This window comes from Phasianus colchicus, chromosome 1 (assembly GCF_987193195.1).
Source record: "Phasianus colchicus chromosome 1, bPhaCol1.hap1.1, whole genome shotgun sequence".
Taxonomy (NCBI): domain Eukaryota; kingdom Metazoa; phylum Chordata; class Aves; order Galliformes; family Phasianidae; genus Phasianus; species Phasianus colchicus.
Window position 1 is genome coordinate 83282523 of NC_143436.1, and position 26305 is coordinate 83308827.

General features: G+C 41.2%; 1 long non-coding RNA gene across 5 annotated transcripts in view; it reads left to right on the forward strand.

Annotated features, from left to right (window-relative positions):
* Window positions 1-26305, forward strand: part of LOC116242343 (uncharacterized) — a 232213-nt gene that overhangs the window by 143906 nt on the left and 62002 nt on the right. For 4 of the 5 annotated variants that reach the window (XR_004169722.2, XR_016471181.1, XR_016471183.1 and 1 more), the window contains one exon: window positions 18422-18528. This is a non-coding gene — a long non-coding RNA (uncharacterized LOC116242343). Of the gene's footprint in view, window positions 1-18421; window positions 18529-20049; window positions 20625-26305 lie in introns of those variants that run through there. The other variant, XR_004169721.2, reaches the window with a different exon arrangement.

Genomic DNA, 26305 nt, shown 5'->3' on the forward strand with positions numbered 1-26305 from the left:
ATCAGGGAGACTGGTGAGAAAGTATGTATTGGAAAAAAGTGAGATGAGAAGACAGTTGGGAATAAGGCAGACCAAAAAACAAATGGAGTGAAACACAGGACAGAAATAGAGAGAAGGAAAATAAAAAATAGACAACGTATCAGTGGAGTATGGACAATTAAGGACTTATGGCACATTAACATAAGCAAATGGGCCTTATTAGTAACCCATGGAAATAGTTCTCATCCTGCTCCTCTATTTCATTTTTCCTTTTAACCTCATCTTTCTCTTCCATCTGCACTTCCAAATGCTAGTAGCCATGACCAAGGTCAGTGCAGGTCTCCAGGTTGTACTGAGTACTGAGTACCCTCCACAAATAACCACTGCCAAACTAAGGTGCTGCTAATGATTCAATGATGCATTATGGAAAAGTGTTGGATGCATTAGTAGCCCAATAAGATCACTCTCAAGTGTTCCTAGACAGTTGTGTCCTAAACTGTTTACAATTTTTATGGTCATCATCAGTACATGATAGATGAAGATAACAGGCAGCTGGAGGCAGGGAACTGCATTATTCACAAGGTGAAGGATCAGATAGGAAGTTTTGGACCAGTGGTTCCAGGAGCAATGGTAAATTTATTGATAGAGAGGGCAGTAGGCTGTTGCAGCTTACCAGCTGATCAAAGCACAAGCCTCTTCCTCTGTTTTTGAAGCACCTACATGCAGAAAAGTACTAGTTCCTTGTTAAACAGTGCAAAGCTGGGTTGGAATTCCTTTCCTATTGTCCAGCAGAAATGAAGGGCCATAGGTCCTGAACTCCAAGACTGGCAGTTTGTTTTCATTAAGATGCTAACATAGATCCTTCTACAAAAGCCCTACTTCTCCCCCAGCTGGATTTACATCATCACTGTAAATAAAAATAAAAATAAAAATTGGTGAGATAGAACATCACAGGGGAAGCTAGAGGAACAGCTCTGGGTAAGTAATGTACCATAAAGTGGTACTACAAAAGACCTCTATGCTACCTCTGTGCCTTGGGTAATGGAAAGAATCTGCCTCCTCACCGGTTCATTTATTCCACTTGTCATCACGGTTAGATCTGCATCTGTAACCAAAAGCAATTCCTACCAGGTTGCTCTGTGTAGGTCTGCATTGCTTTATGCTGTAGATGTACCCATAGTACTCATCTCTCATTTGTGTATAGACCTTGATGATGGAGATTATTAGAATATAAATATTAGAGAGAATCTGGCTATACTGCAAGCAAACACGTGCTCTTTATTTACTATTTTTGACCTACTAAAAATGCCATAGTAAGCCACCAGGCTGTCACTTAGGATGCTGTGTAGGACAGAAAAGAGTTAAAGAGCTGAAGTACCTTCTGGTTGGATCTCATCACCACGGCAAGAGCTGCTTGTAAAACCCAGACCTCCTTCCCTCATTTTGGGCCATCACCTTGTCATCCCTGCTCCTAATGACATGCAGAAGATAATAAGGCAACCCTCTCTTATATTCAAAAGCATTTGAAACAGAAAACAGATTCAGTAATACCAGCCCAGCTATTTTATGACTGCCAATTGTTTAGAACAGTGGTGACTGCTCGTATCATAGATACAAGGCTCAAAGGCTGAGAGACTGCTGGCAAACAAACCTAGTAAAGGAAGAGTATCTTTTGCCTGATCACCAAGATTTATACTACAGATACCAGGATGTGAATCAGATCTCCCTCTGAACTTGTGAATGCAAACACAAGACAAATATTGTGGAAAATCAATAGTTTCCAGAGGAGATTGTAAATAATCCCCAAATGCTTCTGGAAAATACAAAGCATCTAGATAATAGTAGTAGTAATAATAATAATGCAATTTGGTTTCCAAAATAATTAAAAAGTCACGCACACGTGCGCACAATACCAAGTGTCAGATACTGTGGGACAAACAGTGATGGAAGATTGATTTGTCTGCTCTACCAGGGTCTGCTTGCTGGCAGAAAACTTGAGCTTGAGAATCATAGAAGGTCTGATAATTCCCACTTCCAATTAACTCTTCCAAACTTTCTTATTTGGTTCTAATCAGAAGCAAGGAGAGAAACAGTGAAGAAAGTAGAGATATCAAAGACAGGTGCCCTCCCAGACTTCCAAAACTTTCTACGGTGATTTTAGACTGAGAAGTCTGAGTTTTAGAGACAAGTTGCAGTCTTATTTAATATGAAAATTTCACTGTGGTTCTGAAATCACTTTAATACGGACTTAAGTAATTCTTGGCATATTTGGAAACACGCTCTTTATTTCCAAATGGGACAGCTCTTTGCAAAATCTGCTTCACTTTCTCCAGATGCTTATGTCTTAGGGTGGGTACACTTAATAGCATTGGTGGTTTGTACCAACATCTCCTACTAATAGAACATGGGAGAAGTGTCATCAGTAAGGCAAGAAAGTAAGCAGTGAAGAAATCCTACATCTGAACACAGTACTCTCCTATACTTGCACATTTATCCTGGTTTAAAATTGCTGTGAGCTGGGGATAAGTTCAGAACCAGATCTGGGTCTGAGCTAGGATGCAGTGGTGATGTGAACACTGTCCTGGTTAGAATTTCAAAGTTTTTAGTGTGCAGTGTTGCATTAAACCTCAGTTTCTTGTAAAAAATAGCCAGTAATAGTGCTGTTGAGCACATATTATAGTAATGTGGATGTTGCAGTTTGAGATTTATTTTCATTGCTCCATTCCATGCACTTTGACTCAGAGACCAGTGTGCCTACCTCTAGACCTCTGACAAATGGATTTCATACATGTGCGTTTTTGTTTGCCTGATCTGTGAGGGAAAAAGAAACACGCATAGAGCATGCAAAGGAAAGAAGGGTGACTGTGTTTCAGAATGGCTGCTGGGGAAAAAAAAGCCACAGTCACAGGAAATAACCTTAATAGAGTGAAAATTAAGAAACTACAGACAACGCGGTCTGTCTCCAGGATACGAGCAGTATTTTCACACCTTGCCAATTAATCTGTTTGCATCAATTTTGCTTTATTTTTATTAAGTTTCATGTTTCATTTTTTTATTATTTAAGAGGGGGTATAATTAAGACAAAAAAAATGGATGAAAGCTTAGAAAATATTTAATTTTTGCTTTAATAAGGGAATAATTAGTATTTTTATTCCATGAGCAGGAAAGGAGCCAGCCAATGGGGTTTTTCGATCTTTTTCATGTTGTTTTGTGCCTCTAGAAAGGTTAGGAACTCTATTTAAGTGGATTATCTTGGCACTGAAAGGAAAGTGGGAAATGAGTTAGAGAGGTAGGGTTAATTTATTTCACAAATATCTAAATGTGTGCATACTTATATTTGCCACGTGCTATTTGAGAAATGTACTTATTTAGCTTTACAAGGTCACCTTAACCTTAAGAATTAATGGAACAGACCATTAGCTATGAGTGGATATGGAAGCAAAGTCCCCAAATTGCATACAGATAATGCAAGCCTATTCTGCGATAGCCTAGCAGGGCCCCATTTACAGCTCAGAAAGGAAGGCAGGGAAGGACTCGTTTCACTTAGCAATGGCTATCTACAGAGCAGTTGTCTATGTCCTAGATACTCTCCTGCAAGGTATCTGAATTCCATTATTGTTAATGGATACTGAAGACAGGACTTCTGCAGATAAAACATGGATGTTTATTTTAGGACAAGATGAACTGCACCCTAAACAGCATTAGTTATATTGATTTGAACCTTACTGACTCACAAGGGATGCTTAGTGTGGCTTCCTCAGATGCAAATTTCTACGATGTTGATCCTCATATTTACTCAGGCAAATCCCACTGTCCATAGTGTAAACAATCTTTCTTCTATTCCAAAATGGTAAACTAAGTGCAAGCTAGAGTGACTTCTCTGATAGTCCACTCACTAGCTGCTAGATAGTGAGATGTTTTTTGTCTTACTCACTCTTCACTGTTACTAGATCACTGCTTGACTTGTAGTGAAACATCTCTCTCTGACCATGAGGGTATGACTTTATTGCCCCTGAATGAAGCAAGAAAGGTCTCAATGGCCAGTGGATTATATCCCTCCAGAGCTTTTCCTAGGTTGCTCATTATTTATTGAGTAGGGGGTGTGGATCTGATTTATCAACAGCCCAGTTGTTTCACTGAGGTTATAACATAGGGTCTCAGCAGCTAGGGTGTGTAGAGTTTGATCTTCTGAATTTGCAGCTTCCCCGATTTTCAGGTTTGACAGACAGAGAGCTGCATTTATTAATGCATTTATCATTACAGAAACACAGGCAATAGTAACTGTGCAACAGAGGATGAGTGATTTCAGAAACACAAGAAGAATAACGTCGGACATAGAGTGGAGATTAACTGGGGAAGTCAAAGGGAGGAAGAACCTCAGATCTGTGCTTGCAGATCTTTGTGCTTTGGAGACAGAGGAAAGTGAGCAGCTTTCAAAGGAAGCTGCAGCTGTTAGCTCTTTACCTTGGAAGGCTTTTCTCTTCCTCAGAGGTGATCTTCCCTGGGGCTGCTGCATGGATGGACAGTCCATTTTCCACTGCTCTGAGGCAGAGCAAGGCTTGGTGCTGGCAGTCTTGATCCTCTGCTGCCCTGTCAGGCAGTGCAGTGCAGGGGACAGCCACACTTTTCAAAATTAGAAACAACCAAACATTTCCAGAAGAAATTGCACTTCGATATAGCAAGTTCAAACCTAGCAAAAGACATTTCTAGATATTTTACATAGGCTCTTGAAGGCAAGCTGTGGACCTGCAGTGGTCTGTAGGTCACAAGAGTGAGACCATGTGAATTTGAGCATACTCTCATATGTCTGTCCAGAGGAACTGCTGAGACTGTTGCTCCTCACACCTAGAAGGCTGTTTAGACACAAGTGATAGTGACTGTATGCACTTCCAGTGCTGAAGGTTAGAAAAGCAATAGGAGAGGTACTTGTGTTTTTTTCTTTTCCTTCCCTTCTTTCTCTAACAATTTTCCATTTGTAAAAGCTGATTTTTATGAAAGCTTCAGGGTCTGAAGAAATGTGCCCCATTTGATGAAATTTCACTCAGAAAATACATCAACACTTCCAGGAGGTTGAAATGTTTCATTTAGGCTTTTTTTTTATGACTTCTTGCTTAGATTCCTATTTTCTCCTTTAAACTTCAGTGGAATGTAGTGTTGAAGTTAAAACACAGGCTAAACTTACTTATTGACCTGCAGTGAAGGGTTTCTTTCTATACATTGGGTTTGGGTTTTTTTCCTTTTTCACTTTTTTTTTTTTTTTAATAAATAAAGGCAAATTTGAAATTGTAGAACTTTCTTTGGCAAATATTCCAAAGTCTGTTTAGATTTATTGAATCAGTGTGTTAGGTGTATACACAATTGGTTGATATACTTCCTCCTTACCTGAAAAAACTATCAGTCCAGAGTGGTAGAGATTTACAATTGTCTTGTGAAACGGAAAAGATCATGGGAGCTGCAAGCACTCATGGGAGTCAGGTCTGTGTGATTTCCCACTAGGTACAGTATTTGAAATCTTTCCTTTGAGGCAGTATAATTGACTTCTATGTCTGTTGTTCCTTGGAGATTTGGAGATTCTAAATATAATTTTTTAACAGCATGTCTCTGGGGCCCTATCTCTCTCTGTTATTTCTCCCTCCCTCTCCCTCCTTCTCTTTTTAATTGTGGATGTCACATTCCAGGTGCTGTAGGATTATAACATAGTTCCCTTGCTGAACTACATTTCAAGAGATTTTGTGTCATCTTTGCTGATTTATAATAATATCTTCTTATAACAGTCTGTGAGGCTAGGCATTTTGAGAGAAAATTTCTTCTTTAATTTTCCCTCAAGAATATTTATAATTGCTTTTAAAACTTCTTCATGTCCTAAACGTCTGAGCTTTTGAAGAAGACCTTTTGGTTGACTGTACACTTTTCACTCCACATTATCACAAACTTCTCTCCAGATCCGTTCCTGGCTTCACTCCCATTGAGTAAACATTTTTTCACAAGGTTTAGATAACTTTCTGTGTCTTCCAGACTCATGATCCCAATGGAATGGAAGGACCTTGAGTGCAGTCTAGGTGAGAAGAAAAAGGAACTAGCTAATGGAGGAGAAATATAGTTGACAACAGGCATGCTGCACTAGGGACTGTAATGAAGAAAGAGGCAAATGATGGAGTAGCAAAATAATCAACCAATATGCAGGAAAGAAAAAGGATGGGCATAATCAGGGACACATTCACGGAGGAAACTGAGAGAAAACATAAAAATTTGCAGCACATAAATTAGGAAATGAGGACAGCACTCTGCCACCAGTCCCAAAGGCTTGCTCTATTTTCAAGGGATGCTTTAATTTCTCGGTTCACTCACCTCTCAGAGTGAGGCTACAGAGTAGAAAAACAACCACAGAATGGCATCTCTCACACAGCAGAAATGCTCCAGACCTTCCCCTTCCTCCTTCCTTGCTCTGCTTACTAGAACAACTGTCTCTTCCCCTTCATCTGATGTACGGTTTGCTTCAAGACTGCAAAGATCATGAGAGGCTGAGCCAAGGGACATAATATCCTCTAAACACTCTTCTGCAACTGCTGTATCCTCCTGTTCCGACAGCTTATGCTGTCTCTGGGTCACAGCATACAAAGTTGCTCACACTGACAACTTAGACATCCTTGGAAACATGGTATTTGAATGGCATGTTGTGTGCTACCACAGACAGACCTGGACTGGCGACTTTGTTCTTCTTCAGTGGTTATATTGCCAGCCTGGTCCTTGTACTGAATCCCACTATGAAGACTTGAACCCAAAGGACATCCCTTGAAAAAGTTCAGTGACTGTCCTTCACTCCAGGACAGGTGTTACTTCCAGAATCCTGTCAGAGAAAGTGAAAATTATCTGTGTCATGTTAAGGAAAGTCCTCAGGGCAGTAAGTGAAGTGAAGCTCAAATGAACTTGCAATTTCTTGCATGCACAGAAAGTATAAGAAAGGCTGTCATAAGACTGATATTACCAGGAAGGTTTTCAGACAGCCTATCCACTGAGACATGGTCCCAAAAGAATAGCTGTCCTCCAGGGAGAGATTCCTCTATGCCTGAGAGAATGATTTCTGGCATTGATGTAACACAATTAGTAAGTAAGTAAGATCTTGGTTTAGGAAATTGAATGGTAGTTTGGGATAAGCTTGTATAATATTTGTTCCTATGTTAATTTCTTCATTCAATATACAGAAAAAGCAACGTGGGGTAAAAAAAGTATGCAGGAATAGGTGAATGTGTAGCAAAAAGAAAAAATAAAGCAAGGAAAATGAGAGTACAAATGCTAGCAGGCACAGTATTGAAATCAGTGATATTTTTGGGAAATGTTTGTACACTATTTAGCTGGGAAATTGATCAAGATGTGACTGAAACAGCCAAGGTGCATTCAAGGAATGTGAAAATCAGAGCAAGATAACTGTTATGAAATAGTTGTTATTAGAATGAATCATCAGAGACATGTTAGAGAAGACATGTAGTAGTGAAGACTGGAACATATGTACTGAAGGGTGGATGTTTTTCAGGAAAGGCAGAAACAAACATAAAATTAGTTGAGACATTAAGGATATGATGAGCAAATAAGTAGCAGCAAAGCTAAAATGGAATTGGCTTGGGTCAAAATTGCTTTGGGGAGGAACTGGAAAAATGCTGTCTTTATTACCCTTGGGTGTCTGAAGATCATAAATCGCTTTAACCTGTGTGTGAGAGAGAGAAAAATAACTAGGAATTATGTCAGTTTAGAAGACTGTATTTTCTGAAATTTAGATTGTAAAATAGATGCTATTAATAAAAGTAGGGACTGGTTATTCTTGAATGTGATAGCTAAAAGACTTCATCACTAAATAATCACTGAGACCCATCAGAAGTGCTGCTATTCTAGCCTTGATTTCAGTTAGCAAGAGAGAATTTTACAGGAGAGCTTTATATGGAACCTAACAATAGATTGATCATGAGTTGGATAGCAACATAGTAAATAACAGGCAATTTGATTTTGTCAGGAACAAATTGTATAAAGCCAACCTGATTTCCTACTCTGACAGGTAACAAGTCTTGTAGATAACGACAGAGCACCTTGACTTGTTAGGTTTTGACACTGCCTCATGTGAGACTTCCATTAGCAGTCTGGAGAAATGCAGCGTGTATAAAATTACTATGATATGGATTCAAAACTGTTTGGAAAACCATTCTTGTAAAGGAGTTATCAGCGATTCACTGGCTGACTAGAAGGATCCATCAAGTTAGATTCTATGGTCACTGATAATGTAGGTTATGGAATAATGCATGCCCTTAATAAATGTTAGAATACCCTGCTGAATACATGCATGCATGCTACAGGGGATGTGATTCAAATTCAAAATGATCTATACAGATTGGAGAAAATATCTGCAAAAAAATGGGCTGCAGATCAATGAAGATGTGTACAAAGTGTTGTACTGAGGAACAATCAATAGTACCAGCACAAGATGGGAGTGACCAGGTATAGTTCGGCTGAGAAGGATCTGGAGGGTTACAGCGGATCACATAATGCCCGAGTCAATAATAGTAAGTCAGCTGTTGTGAAGAAAGCAAACATCATCCTGAGATGTATAAGTAGTAGCATCACAGGTAAGATATGTGATGTAATCCTTTTTAAATTCAGTCTGAGTGAGATCAGGTTGTGGATGCTGCATTTTAAGATATGGGTCTCTTGGACTCAGTCCGGAAGAGAAAAACAGGAATGCTCCAAAATGTACAAACCACAACCAGTGAGGGAGGATTGAATGAGCTGCTTAGTCTGTCAAGAGAGGAATGAAAGTGTTTATGAGGAAGGAAGAAGCTACTATGAAGAAAATAACCTTTTCTGTGTGCCTATGGTAGAAAGGACAAGTAATAATGGTCTAAATTTCAGGAAAAGAGATTCAGATGAGACATTAGGGAATGTTTTTGGAGGGTAAGGAGAGTAATATGAGGAACAGATTGCTTAGGGAGATTATGGAGTCTCTGCCAGTGGAGGTTTACAAAAGCAGGTTAAACACATGCCTGTCAGAAGTGATGGAGGTCTGGACAGCAGATCATCGCTTGGGGCAGAGATGGGCTACGTGAGCTCTCGAGGTCCATTCAAATCCTACAGCTATATGGTTCAGTTCAAATTGAGTGGCTGGATAAATAAGAATGAATCATAACTGAGAGTTTCTTTCTATTTCCAAAGGGCAAACTTTGTTCAAGCAGAGAAATCAGTAAGTTAGCTGGACCTGGAAACTCAGAGACTTTAAAGGAGGGCAGTAGGAACACATTTAATTGAATAGTGTGAAAATATTTGGAATTTGCATCCTAGGAAGAGGGAGCAAACTTGGAGGAGATGAATAGCCAATTTATTTTAAAAGGTTATCTTTAAAAAACATCTCACCCATAAGCGAAGAGCCTAAAAGGAGCAAAGCAGGGCAGAAACAGCAAATCCTCTACAGTATTAACAAAGTTCTGAAAGTTGCCTTCCCTTTAGATAAAGGGCAATGAAGCCATTTCTGGTGGCATTGCAGAGCAGATGGGAGGCGAATGAAGACAGGATGAGCTGGGAGGGTGCAGAGGAGTAACTGAAAGTTTCAGTGAACCATACACAGAGAAAGGAGTCTTCCACTCTTCCTCCACTACTTGGTACCCTTTCAATCAATGTAATCTCAAAATACAGATTTGCCTTCGTTTTCCCCTTGCCCTCATTTTCTGAGAGGTTACAAAAGGATCCTGTTTCTACATCTAACTGATGCCAAGGCAGCTATCCATCTGCATCTCTTATGATGCTGCTTGTGGTAGCACCTGTGAAAGGGGGAATCATGACTTCAGAAACAGAAAGCAAAGAAACTAGACTGGTAGGGGGTTGTGAGAGAAGTATATCTTACTTCTCTGACTGCCATCCGGAGAAGCAGAGGGCAGGACCAGCATCTCCTGTTGCTTGTAGGCATACTCCTGTAGTAGTAGCTGCCACCCTGACCTGGTCTGTGTTGGTAATCACAGCAAGGCTGACTTTGCAGCTCTAGGTATAGGCCAAACAAGCAATAGGTCTGTGGCCCTTTTATTACCCCCTAGTAGCCTGCTGCTCTTGATAACTGCGTGCACATCAAGGCAGCCTTGGAAAGGAGATTAAGCAACAAAGAAAGGTATGTCTTGGGAGGTCAGGAAGTGCAGGGATGAAGTGAGAATTGCCATAAGTCAAACTGAGTTAGTCCCTGCAAAGGAAATGAAACAAAAAAAAAAAAAAAAAAAAGAAGAAAAAAGCCAAAAAAAAAAAACCAAAAAACCACTACTGGAGACTATACATAGGAGAAAAATTTGCACAGCTCTAAACAAGAGGAATACTTTGTCCGTAAGAGCAGTAATACAGACTATAGGGCAAAGTCAGGTGGACTAATGGGAATAAATATACTGAAAGGGCAATAATTGCATGCAAGATGGAAATGTTTCAGAGAGTTTACTGTGTTCAAGTCATGGAAGCTGGGAAATCATCATCCCCAGCATGCTAAAAGAACTGGTCCATGAAATCACAGGCCTGCTACATGGTTTTTTTAATAAATCTATCCAATCACTGGGGGGTTCTTCTTCCTGGATAATAGCAAATGTAGTACCCGTATTTAAGAAAGGGAGGGAGAGTGATCTAGGCAGCTGCAGGCTTGTTATTTTGGCCTCAAGGGCATAGATGGATTCAGAACAAATTATGTCAGAAAGAATAATTGAAGACATGGAATATAAAATGGATATAGTGCAACATGCCATTATCAGAAAGAGATTGTACCAGACTAACTTGATATCTGTCTTTGATAAAGTAAGTGATGTTCTAGACAAGGGAAATGCAGTAGATCTCTTCTATCTGCACTTCATTAAAATCTGGGATGGTACCTCTTGGGAAATTATTAGTTAAATGAGGGAAGATGAGGATTAGTACAAGAATTGTGAGGACGCTAAGGAACTGGTGAAAGAGAGGAAAGGAAGCAAAGCGGGGAGGAGGTGGCTTCTTAAGATTTGGTCATGGTAGCCATGCTTTCAGTGATGATGACAGACCTAAACTTGGGAGTGAGTTAACTTTAAGAGGCAGCATCATCAATGTCCAGAAACACTGCAATATCACACAGGGTATTGTAAGGATTGGGTTAACAATGATGTGAGGGAACATAGCAGTATGGAATGCAAGACCATAGATCTGGGCAATGTGAGAGTTGCACCTTCATACTGAAAGCTTATCAGTTTGAAACAAGAAAGCAGGAGACAGACTTGCTTGTACCAGTCAATCACAGTACAAGTATGAGCTCACAACTTGAAATGGCCATGTGAGAGGTAAATGAGATTTTAGGATGTACAAGCATACACTAGAACATGCATTAGAAAATGGCAATACCACAGCTGTTGTATGAAGATAGTACAGACATCACCTGGAAGAGTTTTTATCATTCTTGTCAATCTTTTTCAAGAGAGAAGAATTAAAACTAGTGCAAATGGCAGTACAATAAGGACAATGTCAGAAGAAATAAGCCTGCCATGTTTGGTCTAGTCAAATGAAAACTGAAAGGATACCATTATTCTCTGTAAACACATAATTGGGTCAAACAGAAGGGAGGGAGAAAAGCTGCTTGAACTGAAGTTCATTGTTCTCATAAAACTGGTCAGCTAAACTTGTACTGGGAATTAGATTGATCTGTCCAACAGAGGAGTGGCCCAAGCATAGCCTTTCAAGGACTGCAGCAGGATCAGACAGTGTAAGGTGATATGAGCACTCCATGTTGAAGGATGAGGCTGTACAACATGTCTCTCTGTGAGATCAAGAGGCAGAGCTCTGTGCCTTGTGATGTCACTTTCTGCTTCTGTATCTTGTATAAGCTGGCAAGAAATTTCGGGGCAGTTGTAGTTAATGCCTGGATCATAAGGAGCTGTATCACTGACTGCCAGTGATATCTAGAAGCATATATAAAGGTGCCATATCCATATCTTCTTTCTTCTGGCTGTGGCCCTCTCCCCTTGCCTTTGCATTCAGTATGGGTCTGTAGGGACTACGGGGCGGGCAGATGAAAGCAGATGCTGCATGTGACCTCAAAGATCCTCCTTAATTTGTCAGGAGTAAGAGGCAGCAGAATTTACATTTTCTCCCTTGCTCTTGTGATCTCTGGTCATTAACAGGTGCCCAGTATGCCTCTTCTTCAGTCCAGCCTCTAAAGGAACTCTGCCAAATGGAAGTGGAGGGGAGGATGAGGTTACAGCTCTTGTAGCTGGTCCAGTAAATTCCCCAAAAAACTGCTATTTCCCTGGGCTGTGCGCTCAAAGTATTGTACACCATGATGCACAGAGTGGTACAAGCAGGCCACGTTTGTAACGCAAGCCAGGATCGGGGATTTGTACCTCTTTCTCTCCTAAAATCAGGCTCCAGGTGTATGTGAAACGGAGTTGCAGCACTAAGTGAACTGCTATGAAAACAGTTCCGCTTTCCTTTGTGGGGGGATATTCTCTCTGTGGCAGAGAAAGTATCCACCCCATTGCCCTGTGCACTCACAGAGAAATCCCACCTTGGACAACCTGCCACTACCAATAGTGACTGATGGCTCTCCTGTATGCGTTGGTGGCTTTGCACTGAAACGAATGTAAACATCACAGGTGCTATCACTGAGAACAGTCACTCCTTCCATCCGTCATCCTCGAGGGATTTGCTCCTGTCATTCCTTTGCTTTAAGCTGGTGAAGGGAGTATCACAGCCGTTCTTAGTTAAAGGAGGAGGGGGTGAAGGCCCATCTGGGCCCTTAGTTTGATTTCATATTTATGAAACAGCTTAAATGTCAGCTTGAGTGAAAAACGACACCTTCCCAAGCTTCTCATATTAATGCCCCTGGCTGCCACCAGTTTCTTTAGGAAGGCAGCTTGTGGTTTTTCCTCTCGCTCTACCCCAAAGGCTGCAGGGGAAGATGAATTGGACTGATAGATGAGACTGCAACTGCCGATAAACTGTGTTGCTGACAGGAGATAGAGAGAGGTGGGAGGTGGCCAGCACTGAGGAGGGAAGGAAGGAGATGGTGGAAGAAAAGAGAGATAGGAGGAATGGCATGTATTGCAGAGAGCTGGGAGAGTGGCCTACAGTGAAGGCGGACAGAAGATAGTAGATGGTGGGGAGAAAATAAGGAAGCCAACGGCATATGCTAAAGAGAGAGGGTGATCCTGTAGGAAAAAATAAAAATAACATGCAACATTAAAAAAAAAAGAAAAAAAAGCACTGCAGAAGCATTAATTATACATTACAATGTATATATGCGAGAAGAAATATATAAAAATACACTCAGCATCAGTGGAAGAACTTCCTCTTGGGTCTGTGCTGAGAGTGGTGCTGGGTTGCTGGATGCAGATCTGAAGGCCTTCTGCAGATGCATGACGCTGGGTCTGGAAGCTGTTGAAGCTGCCTGGATGCTGTACCACAAACAGTGTTAGCCAGTCAGGGCCGGCATGGCCAGACTCCTTGCAAAAGTGCCTGTGTACGTGTCTGCGCACCAACAGAAATACCTGAGCTTTTGTGAATCTAATTTGGAAGGGAAGCTGCAAAGGAAGTTTCTGACTGAAGACATCTGGACAAAGAACCAGTGAAATGTGGTGGCTGAACCTCTCTAGTAATTTCAATGAAGAATGAGGAAAGAACTCTTGAGTCCTGTGGTGTGTTCAGCCCAGAGCAGACGAGCTGAGGGGAGGCCTGATGGCGGCTGCAGCTCCTCACAGGCGGAGGGCAGCGCCCGAGGGAACGGCATGGAGCTGTGTCAGGGGAGGGCAGTTAGGGGTGAGGGACAGGGTCTGCACCAAAGGGCGGTGGGCATGGAATGGGCTGCCCAGGGCAGTGGGCATGGCTCTGAGTGCTGGTTTGGACCACTGAGTGCTGAGGTTTGGACACCACTCTCAGATATAGGGTTTGGATTTTGGGTGGTGCTGTGTGGAGTCAGGAGTTGGACTCGGTGATCCCTGTGGGTCTCTTCTAACTCTGGATATTCTGTGTTCCTATGATTCCTTGAATATGGAGAATAATCCGTTACTCTCTCTGGGAGGAATCTGATACAGGCTTCTCATTATAACAAATCCAGGACTTAGTGGGTTGAGTCTGGACAACATTTTTGGAAATGATGTGGTTATTGGAGTAGAGAAACAGTGAGAAGGTAGAGAAAATACTCTGTCTCTTATGGAGATGTGAGGAGGCTAGAGGAGAAAGAGATATTTTAGCCCAGAATTTTGAGCTTAGTCTTTGAGGGACACCTTTTGTCCTATGTGAATTCAAGGACAGGTGGGAGTTGCTGTGAATGTGCTGGGGTAAGGAAAGCCCCCACTGCATCTGTATTCCAGAGAAGAAACACACCTGCCGATTTCACTAGGCGTCGCTGCTGGCAGTCCCCAAATTTACCCTGTGAGTCTGGAGCTCTCGGCACTGACATCTGCTCCGTTTTCTGTTGCTGAAGGCATTCAGTTAGTTTGTTGGTTGTTTTTTTCTTTCTAACTCAGGGATGTTTCTGAAGTCTTACTCTGTCTAGGTTCACAACGCTCAGTACCTCTATCAGCTGTTACACTGTTTTGAGCATTCTTCTTGGCAATAACATATCACTCACTTTTCAGCATCTCCGTCAGTTCTTGTTACTTTTTCTCCCTGATTGAGATAGTAAAAAAGCTTGCTTCCATTTCATCTTTATCCCCTATGGTCAGCTCTGTTTACAGACTTGCTTCTTGCTTTTTAAATTGGCAAAGATTTTTTTCATGCAGTCTGAAGCCCCCATGTTCCTGGGGATCCAAGTCCCTCTGCGCTGACTCTTTTGTGACATTCCTCAGCTCTGTTTCATTTCCCTGTTTAATCATCCTCCTCCTTGCCGTGGGTCGTGCTAGATTGGTTCCTGACATCACATTTATATACCATCTGCTGATTAATAACATGCAGGGGCTTGGTTTCTCCTAATAACAGACCAGTCTAGCTTTAGACTACTTAGAAATACTGAGCTCTGCTTGCCAGGCAGTGGCATGCAAACCACAGCTGAACACTCTCTTGTTGCCTCAACTCTTGCCAACCAAGCTCTATGGCGCCGGCTTTCTAACAGTATAAAGGGCTTTTTTTCTACATATCTTAGAATCTTTGTTCCACTACTAAACTAAACTGCATATGCTTGTTCTTTCCCTGTTTGGAAGGCCTCATTGAAGCTGAGGAGCCAGTCTGACACCTTTATGGAGCTCGTCGTGGCTGGAGAAAGCTTGCCTATGCAGAGGATTGCCCTTCTACTGACAGTATGATCCTAGAGCAGACTTTCACTGAAAACGTTTGCTTATGTGCCAAGGAATTAGATACACCTCAGAAAATTTTCCTGATACTGAAGCTGTTTGGCCTGCAACGCCCTGATGCCATTTAACAACACTTACCTTTCTTCTGGAAAGGACTCCAGCCCATGCCAAATCACAGGCTGTGTCTAGGAGCTCTCTGGGATGCTGTTATCTGGCGTCAGCCAAAAACAGAGCAGAGGTTGCACCAGCAATTTGGCAACGTGGACAGAGGGATTCCAGTTACTGGGAAATCTCCCTGTGCCTAAGTTAAAAGCCAGAAAGGATATATTTGCTTTTCAGCGCTTAGAAGCTTGAGGCTGAATACCAGTTCATGCTTCATTCTTGGCAGTGAAACTTTATATCATGATGCAAACTTCTCCTCAGGATGAGGATTTCAAAATCCAACCCAGACACAGATGGGCGAGTGGTTCCCAGGAGCTATGTCTTCCTCCTTACTCATCCCACAATACCAGTGACTTCAACAGCTTTTATGGAGAGCAGTCAGGTGAGAAGATGCAAACTAGGCAGAAGGGCTGGAAAAGAAGCTTCACACCAAAGCAGAGAATCACATCAGGTTGGATATTAGGAAAAATGTCTTCTCAGAAAGAGTGGTGAGGCAGTGGCAAAGCTGCCCAGGGAGGTGGTGCAGTCACCGTCCTGGAGGTGTTGAAGAAACATGTAGGTGTGGCACCGAGGGATGTGGTGTAGAGTGGTCAAAGGCATGGGCTGATGGTTGGGCTAGATGATCTTATTGGTCCTTCCAATCATAATGATTCTACGATCTGATTTTATTTTTCTAGAAAACCTTTTTTGTAGCTGCAGGCAACAGTGGGTTTGAACTCCTGAGGTTCTGCTCAAGTTTTCCCCTTCCCCCTCCCTGGTGCCCCTGCTGCAGATCTGCAATCACTCATGTTCCCTCTCTGCACCTCCTGGCACCCCACGGGGTCTGGGAATTAGCAGCGCTAAGTGCTGAAAGGAAGGGAAACGTCTGGGCCATAGCAGGGGAGCGAGAGAAGTGGCAATTCCAGGGCTGAGGCCTCCTGAGCCCCTTGCTCTGGCAGCAAATCCTTGCCGGTATCCTCTGCTGTGAAGCCGGCAGGCTCCTGCTGTCTCCAGGTGGAGCTTTTACTCCAGCAGCAGCCAGCGTAGCTCCCGGCTGAGAGCCGCGAAGGGCACCGCGAAGTACAATGTAAAATTACCTCGGCGCTTGAGCACACATGAGCCCTAAATAAACCCGAGCCTAATGCTCAATCCCCATCTCTCAAATCCTAATTAAACATCCACTGATAATTCTGCTGTTAACCCTTTCCTCTCAGGGCTGCGTCAGGATCTTTTGAATTGGTCCCTTGGGCTCTTTAGGCTCCTGCTTTGGGTCTCCTACATACAGGATTTAATTAAGTTGACCCAGTTTATGTCTAGGAAGGCAAGAAAAAAGAAAAGATTAACCCTATACACCTTTGCATATCTGACCTTCTAATAGTGTTTGACAGCACTGAAAATACTGCTCTGGGCTTTGGGGCGGTGGGGAAGGTCAATATAAGATCCACAGGTAAGCCTTTTTTCCTCACCTTTTTCATGTTGCTCTGTGTTTATTTCATATATTTATTTATTTAAGGTAAGAAAAGTAAAGCAGTGTTCCACGGCTGCCTGCTTTTGTGTTGATTTGATGCTGGCATGGGCACTCATAGGGAAGGGCCAACACTTCCTGGTTTATGGTTGGGGAAGCCTCAGGGGTATGGGCTGCCTCCTGTTTCCTCTGGATAAGAAGAGAAATAGGGATGCTTTGTGAGAAGCAGGTCAGGTATTTTTGTTGCAACAGCCTTCTGTCAGAATTAGGCTTTCATGTGTTTCCTTGGAATTAAGATGTTATCACTGATGTTTTATTTTGTTTACTGGGGGAAGGAAAATGGATAAAAGATGCAAAAGAAACAGAGCCCAGGGGGAAGAAAGAGGTCAGGCAATATTTAAATAGTATGCGTTGTTGTTTTCTTTTATGGAAATGACTCAGTCATTGAGTAATAAAATCTTCTTAAGAAAAGGATCAAAATGAAATACTGTTTTTAAGAAATTTTAACTGGTGCTCTAGTGAACCTAAAACATTTTGTTTGTATTTTTCTGTTATTTAAAAGCAGATTAACCAGGTTATGTTTGCACTCAGCTCCAGTCATCCTCTTGTTGATGGACCTTCTTTTGTGATGTTCATTCCTCCTCCTCTTTCTGTAGAACCTGGCTTTGGAACTGTTTGTTTTAAAATGCCATTCCCCGTACTGTAGAGAACAGGCTATGTTTAAAAATGTATTTGTTAGGGCAATTGCACCAACTAGAGATGGCATATAAACTAACCAGGATTTCATTTCAAAGCCTAGGCTGGATAAGTCCCTGCAAACACAGGAAGGGAAGGATGCAGGAATGTTAGGAAAGCAGCAAATAAACGGCTGGCTATTTTGTGACCTACAGGAGGGACCCAGGAGCACCACGTCCCTGACAGGGAGATTTGGTAGCCTTACTGATTACTGTCAGCCTGGGTTATAGGTCTAGCTAGGATCCAGTCTTCCAAGCACTTCTACATGTGAGAGACTCTCAACTGGTTGAGAGACTCTCTCATCTCTCAGCCTCTGCACTGCTTCCTTGCACACAGGGATGGGGCTGCAGGGTGCGTAATTTCATATGACTTGCTCTAATATTAATATCTCCATGTGCAGCCGTCATTGCACTGAGAATAAACTGTTATTTTTTATTTTAAATGGTTAATATTCATCAAATGTTTATGAAAATACTTAACCCATAATGATGACAAACACGGTGCCTAATAAAGATAGAAGTGAAGATCCTCTTTGTGAATATGTAATCAGAAGAGTAAAGAAAATTACATTAAAAAGACTTCATTATGCCATTAAATGTGAGAAATGACTTTTTCTTCTCCATTTTAATTTTAGCTTCTTTCTTTTTTTTTTTTTTTTTGCTTTTTTGCTTTTTAAATATCCTGACACTTTCATGAGACGGGTACATAAAGAGACACTGTCTGCTGTAACCAGAAGAACTCTGACTGGCAGCATCCATCATTCTCATCCACATTTTCACTTCATTTATCATTAAGAAAAATCAACACAATTTCTACCAATGATTGTAATTTTTTTCTTTATTTTCCCTAGGGAGAGAGAGATCCTTATTACTGCTGTGAATGCAACACGTTGCCTCAAAACTGTCTGTAGAGCTGCTGGCCCAAAGTCATTCCTCTAACTCAGGGGCTTACTGATTTGTGAGTATACATGCACCTATTTTTGTCTGACAGCCTGGAGTTTGTAACTCACACCTCTGAAACTAATAGGGTGAATCTTTGCTGTTTGAATCAAAATTTTAAAAGTAAGGTTGTCTGATAGATTCATTTAGGGCTGTGTGTTGATAGGTCCAGAAAAAATGGATCAGACATTAGGTGGAATGTCTTTCACAACTGTCCAAAACTTCACAGTCCCAGGGCAGTCAGAAATGTTATATCAGCTTGCTGATACCCTGGGTCGAATTGCACTATGATGGTAAATCTCTACAGCTTGATGGTTTAATGTGGTTACGCAGATTTGGGCTGTGGCAAACTTTTCTGAGGAGGAGGGAAAAGAAGCGTTAGTGAACATAAGCCTGATCTCAAAAGGAACTCATGAGAGAGAACAAAGCTAGATGCACCCAAAAGCCTGCACTTCTCTGCAGTCTGCATTCACCAGCTTTGCTGATTAGCCATGGAGAAGGGGCTGTGCTGCTCTGCTTAAACGGGCAGCACAGCATGTGTGCTCTCAGAGGGAGTTCAGGAAGCAGCAGGTTCCTTTTAAGGAACACAGAAAAGAGGAAAGAAAGAATTTATTTAAGTTGTGTGTTAATTGCAGTTTTAATTTAAACAACTAACGTTAGCTTTTGGCAAGAAACTCTAGCAGTTCTGTATTTAACATGCACCTTTATTGCAACAGTGCTTCAAAACAAAACATGTTCTCATCTATTTAGGCTCTTATGTTGTACGCATCTCCATGGAGCCAAATAACATACACCTCTTTTGCATCACCCAAGGTGTGTCCCATGTGTAGATCTGCTCTTACCATGCATTTTTCTGAGGAGTATTAAAATTCATCTGAGACCCGTTCCCTTTAGTCAGACAAATGTCTCTTTGGTAAACTAGGTAACGATCTGATGGCTCCCAGTTTGTGAAAGTTTTGAAGAGCACTGCAGCTCAGTTGTATGTTTTCAGAAGCTTGGCCTCAGTTGTGTGGAGTTGTGTCCTTTCACAGATTTGTCATTTTAGCTCTCCTTTCAAAGCTGAGAAGAGCTTCCATGGGTGGTGAGTCAGGTGCAGGCATTCTATGGATAAACAGATTGTGAAGAAGGCTCAAAGAGTTGTGAGGGGGAGGAGAGTCCACAAGCCAGATACGTAACAAAGAGGCTTCCTAATCAAAATGTGATCAGAGAGGCTGCTGCCTTCTCTCAGCCTACTCCTTTCCATCTAAAACTGCTGACAAATGGCTATGCTGTTTTTGCAATTACAGCTCTCTGAAAGTGATAAATTATTCTGATAATTCTTAAATACAGCAATTTTATGTGTATAATTAATACACAGGCGTGAGTACGTGATAACTGGTAGGCCATGTTCAGGTTCCATTTACACCACAACAGATCTGGAGTAGCTCTGTCTGTCTCTGTTCATGGAAAGCTATTAGGAGATTGGGCTTGCACGCTTTGAATACTGTGCTGACGTCTTCCCTGTCAGAATAACAGACATAATACAGTTCATATGTTTTAGTCCCCACAGGTAAAACTCTCCCTCCCAGAAAACTGCAGCAGTAAGAGAAAGGAACAGTCTCTCATGTACCACACTGATACATCCAGGAATGAATCCTAACCTAAGAGCTTCAGGCCCTGAGGGCATTATAGCCCTGAAGTTACCATATTTCTGGTCAAAAACATAGGTGTGAAGTGTATACTGAATAACCTGTTGACTGTGCAAAGGACAAAATGCATAGCATCAATCATGAGATCCTGCCTTCTCACCTGTTGTCTGTTGGCATTGAAGAAAATCTAGTCCTACACTTTTTGTAGCTGAGTGCTTCCCATAGAATGGGCACTGCATGTTGAGCTCAGAATATGTAATGTAAGGCTGGCACCAGCAACAAAAAATACTCCATGCACAGAGCCAGAATAAGAATAGGAAAAGGAAATTGTATAGTAATATAGTCTCATGACATGGTTACCCATTAATGCCAGCTTTAAAGGTTAATGCAATTTAACTCGCTCTCGGCTATTACTCTGAAATAATATACCAAAGCTTCCTCTATAAGCAGATAACAGATAAGGATGCTTTATGATAAACACCCCCAATAAAACTGCAGAATTTTGCAATATTACGCTTGCGGGAGTGGCAGATTTGCCTTTATTTGTGCATATGTATGTGTGTGGAGGAAACCAGAGCGGAGAGAAGGGAGCTGGAAGAGGAATTTTTGGCTCTTAGACTATCAGACAGCTTGATATATCTGTCTTGTGTGTGTTGCTTCTTGCTAATACAGTAGAAATGAATTGACGTATCACATGTCTGCTGCAAGCTGAGTTTCCTCTTACACCGTCAGAAACAAAGGTGCTGCTATACAAACTACTGATGAGAAAATTTGTTGGGTTTTATTTATTTATTTATCATTTGTCAGAACAAAACCACACTATACCAGCAAAACATAGAGCTCTTTCTCTCCATTCATCCTGTTTCAAAGTGTTCCTACAAAATATTTCAGTGTTGAAGTTTTCCTTCCAAATAATAAATAAAAAATTCAATCATGTTTCACTATGGAAAATTGTGAGGCAACTGAGAGCAGGGCTTACTGTGTCTCCTTGTGGAGTACACAGAAAATACATAAGCGTGTACTGCCTGGGGATCACTGTAACATTTCATTAATATGCTTAAAATCCTTTAAGATCTTTCATTACATTCCTTCATAGGTTAAAGGACAATATTTGCATGACCGTAGGACAACAAAATATTTTTTTTACAAATATTATCCTTAAAAATTTTAGGACTCAGGAAGGTTTTATATGTCTCAAACTCACACACACAGCGGCACACAAGCACACACACATTTGGAAAGTATTATTTCTTAAATCATTAGGCAAAATGCATTTCATTCTGGAGAGAGAAGGTAAGCCCTGGTGCAAGAATTCTATTCAAGACACAGGAGACAGACCTCTTCTGCCTTCTTTCCCTCAGAGTTTTTCCCCTTACTGATGTGACGCTGTCGTCCCTGCTTTTTCAAAAATGTTGTTGATAGGAAGCACTGGCAGAGACTAGTGTGAAGCTGAAAGGTCATACAATACTACTGCACTGTGATTCTGTACAGATGTGCCTTGCATCACCTGTCTGTCTGTCAATTTTATTCCCTTGATTAACTTTTTTACCCAGCAAATTATGTCTTTATGTTTGAAGGGCTTTTTTTTCCCTCTTGAATTGTCTACTATTCCTCATGATGCTTCTATTTTTCTGTTCAACATTCCTCTCTTCTGCTTCACATCTTCTTTTCCTTTTTGCTGGAATATGACATTGCCTTGAAAAGAACCATTGCAATTCTGTGATGTATCTGGCAAGGCTATTTCCAGAAAGGGAAATATGAGGTATTTCAGTAATAGTATGAGAAACTGAGGAAACCTCAGTCAAAATATTGTGGCCAATTTGGGTCACTTCTGATTAAAATAAAAAGTGACAAATAGTGAAGTGTTGTGAGAATGATTAGGGGAAGTAGCAAAGCTTTTAAAAAGTGTGTGTGGGAGGCTTGATTAGACTAGCAAAGAAAGACAAGAAGGAGTACAACTTCATAAATACCCTCTCTGTAAATACCAGGATGCAGAATTGTTTCAACTGAAGAAAAGCAGTGCTTAAGGATCAGATGAGAATAAATTAGCTAGGAAATTAGGAGAAGGTTTCTGAACTTCAAAGGAAAGAAATTCTGGCCTTTCATACAGGGTAGCAAGGGCAAGAAACTTAAATAATTAAAAAGTACTGCTTGCTGAGTTCATAGAAGGAAATTTATTGTGTTTATATTTTAATTAATTAATTTCATGCTACAGAGCTTCCAGTGACCACTTCTGGGGTAAAAAAAAGGAAGATACTTCATTTCCTAGTCCTTTATTTTCTTGGATGTGTGTGTAGGAGTGGGAGGTATGAAGAGTGAGGAGGGGGCAAGCCGGTCTTTCTTTGAGCATTAAATTGCCTAAACAAGGAATTGGCCGAGCTAAAGACAAAGCAGTAGGTAGGTTATGCTGATCTCTTGTTGGTACAGTCTGACTGATTTAACTCGAACTAAAAGCATTAACTGGATGTAGGATCAGGAAAGAATTTTGCTCTGGACTATAAACCAAGGATGATTTAGTCTGATTGCTCATTTGGTCTTCTGCTGTAGCTGTGTGGAGCATGATTCACTTCCAGAACTCTCTGTGTGTCCACCTGCATGCAATTAAATGAGTCTAAGATCCTCCTAAGACTATTCATCCATCCCAATGTCTTGGTTGGACTTGTTATAGTTTTGTGGGTGTTTTGTTTTTTGTTTCTTGGTGGGCTTTTTTTTCCCATTAAATGTTGTAAATTTATGCTGTGTTTTCACTTTAATTGGAATGGGATTGAAGTGGACATGATGGATGTTTCTCAGCTTAATGTCTGTTCCATTGTTGCCTATAGTTGTTGGAAGATGTAATCAATAACCAATACATTCAAATTCTGTTCTATGTCTGTTCAGTGAATAATTTATCTCCTCCTTATTTCTGCCACTATCTTTGAATTTTTTTGGTTATTTACTTCTTTTATTCCTTCTCTTCCAATCAATTTTTTTTTCCCACTTGGTTGACCTTTCTCCTTGGATTTCTTCCTCCATTCTCTATGGGTTAATCTTTCCTGTTCCCACTGTAAGCACCTTTCTCTATGTGATTTCACAGAGATATGACTCTTAAAGAAGCAGCTTTGCATGTTGTGGATATCCACATTTCTGGCAGTGTTGTCACTGCAAATCTGAATTGGATTAACGTGGAATTCACAAGTTGTTCTTTGCTTATTCCACAATTCATGTTAAGAATCTAGATTAAAGTCTTCAGAACTTGCAAGTATCATTTTATGCCCTCAAATGCTGTGAAGCATCCTTTGTTACTCAAACCCCAAAGAATAGAGGAGTAGACCAAGAAGCCAATCCCCTCTGTTGTCCACATCTATGACCTACCCAGTGTTCACCATAGTTCCCTTCAGACATTTCTGGATTGTGGTTTCTGTGGTAAGTCTTTAGGGTCTTTTCTTCACACCAGGTTGGGATATGAGTACAGTTTACTTGCTGATGCTCAGAAGGATTGCAGCTGAGACATAGCTCCTGGCATCCTAAATAATGGTGGAAGTTTCATAACTTTCATGTTCTATCTCTATGGAATGAGTCTCTCATGAGCACCTACTTAGTGAAGGCATGCCACACCAGTCCCACATTATTCCTTTGACATTCACATTTGTCTTGGCAGTTCTGAAATCGGGAAAGAAAGAGTAATCTTTGTGCCTCTGTCCTGGCTACCAGCAAGTATCACACAGAGAGGACACTGGATCTCATGTCTGGTGTTCTTGAGCCAGGAAGTTCTGATGGATAACAGCAGACTGGTATTATTTTTATTCATCTCACGTGTATCCAGAAGACCTGCTGGCTTTCTTGGCAACACACTGCAAAGACCTGCTTGGCAGTGTAGCTGATTCTGAATTATTCCACACACACACAAGTGTATATATATATATATATCTTAGTTTTGTTTTATATACCATATGAAGATCTGAGTTTGTACACACCAGATGTTCCAGTTGGACTGAACAGTGTTCAATGAATCTTCTGTTTAGAAAGTTTTCTAAGGAAAGGAAAGAGATGTGCTGCAGAATATCCGTTAACTAAATGATCATTTTATGTGAGAGAGACAAGTTCAAGTCCCTGTTCTTCTTGATTCAGACCAAGGACTTGAACTCTGTGTGAATAACATCTCACATAATTTCCCCAGTTGCAGTGCTAGCTGTGAGCGGTTAAACTCTTATTCAGAATGACAAAGCACATCATACAGAAAGAAACCAAAGATGTCATAAAATACATACATCTACATTAGCCATAGGTCTGACTATGTTGTGTCAGGAACAGCATTGAAGAAATGCTGAATGAGACACATACTATTTTGACATAAACAAAAAGCAAATAAGAGAGAAAAACACTTTGGCTCAGACAATGTCAAGGCCTAGCAGGAAATATAACAGCCAGGAAAGGAACATGAAAATGCAGAGCAGGTTTCTGATGGGAGTTCAGGCTTCAAGAAAGAGTGAAGGTAAACAAGTAAGAGACACTAAAACAAAGTGGAGAGTTCACTCCTTGATGGATAATACTCCTTTTCACCATAGAAGACTGCATTAAAAAGGCAGGGAATATACAGACTTCAGAAGAAATTTGGGTGAAATATGTCCAGTCTTGCTACTCCATCCCTTCTTTCTCTTCAGATGACACTTCAGCCTTGTGAGAGCATGGCTGTTCCCAGAGTTTTCATTTGACTTAAATCAAGCAACCAGAGGAGAAACAGACTGCTCAATTCCATGTTGCATGCAGCAGGAGGATTGGAGCTACTCAGCTGAAACAGTTCAATTCAGCCACTGAAGAACTGGAGGAGAATCTGATACCATCCTGCGGGGTGATGGTTCATAAGGGATTTTTGAGTGGGCCCAACTTCATCTGTGCAAGTAAGGGAAGAATGAGTCAATACACGATTTCTCAGTGCTCCTGCACAGCCTGTGCCAATTCTGTGGCTACAGAGATGTGAGTGAGAAATGTCCTCTGGCTTACCATATTGCTGAGAGACAACGTATTCTCGCATGGCATCTGAACATAATAAGGTAGCCCAAAGCAATGTCTAGGGAAAAGGAAGGTGCAGACTGTGCTCTAAGGTCTGTAGTCAACTAGAGAAAGGCTGAAATCACATAATTTCTGTCCGCACTCTGAAACATTCAGGCCTTCAGTCTGCACATCCCTCCAGCTACAGCCACCACCCCTCCAGAGACTTCTTTAAAGAGCTGAGTGATTTCTTAGAGCTGTTCTGAAGCAAATTGATTTAACTCCTTTGTGCCTGCAACTGAAACTTCCTTATTGATGAAGTACCAAGAAAAATGCCAGGTCAACAGAAAACACTGACATTTTCTGTCTTCCCAATGCCAAAGGAGAACAAATAATGACAAGAAAATAAATGCCAAACATATAACCCATTACACCATATTTCTGTTTCCTCATCAAGCCTTTTTCCTGTGCAATGTCATGAATGAGAAGACATGCTGGTGGAGCTAGGGCACAGAGAATCAGAGTAGGATGGGTGCAACTGCCGAAAGTCAGGACAGAGGATCTTTTAGAGATCTTCTTTTAATGTTATCAGAAGCTCCTAGCTTGCTCTGCCTTTACTGTGTGTGACATTTCATACCTGTTCTTTGATGGCTACATTCTCTGTCCTCTAAATCCTGCCGATGACAAGGACTCTATATGCTGCATTTTCACTGCAAATCAGGAGCTTAGTGCCCTGGTGAATGAACTTGGGAATTGTTCTCTCTGTATAACTTTTCTTCCCTTGCATGGCCTCAGGTGAATTCAATTTTTTTTTTTTTAAATCCAAGAAATTGCCTGCTTACAGGCTTGTAACTTCCAACAACCAAAGTCCCGTGTGGCTCTTCTTAATTGTCCATATAAATTGCTTTCTATTTTGGACACCATGAATATCTCAATAGCATCTGCTTCTCCCTTCTGGGCACCACCAACTGTACATGAAATTCCCCCCAAAGAGGCCAGGTAAGAACTTTTCCTTTGTTGAAAAAATAAAGAAATAAAGGAAATTATGCAAAGGACAAGCTGGCTTCCCATTAGATTACACAGGTGAAAATACAGCAGAACCTGTTACTAAGCCATGAGAAAGAAGATGCTAAACAGTAGTTCTCCACTGTTCATATGCAGCTTCCAACCAGAATGAGGTTCATCACGATCAACATA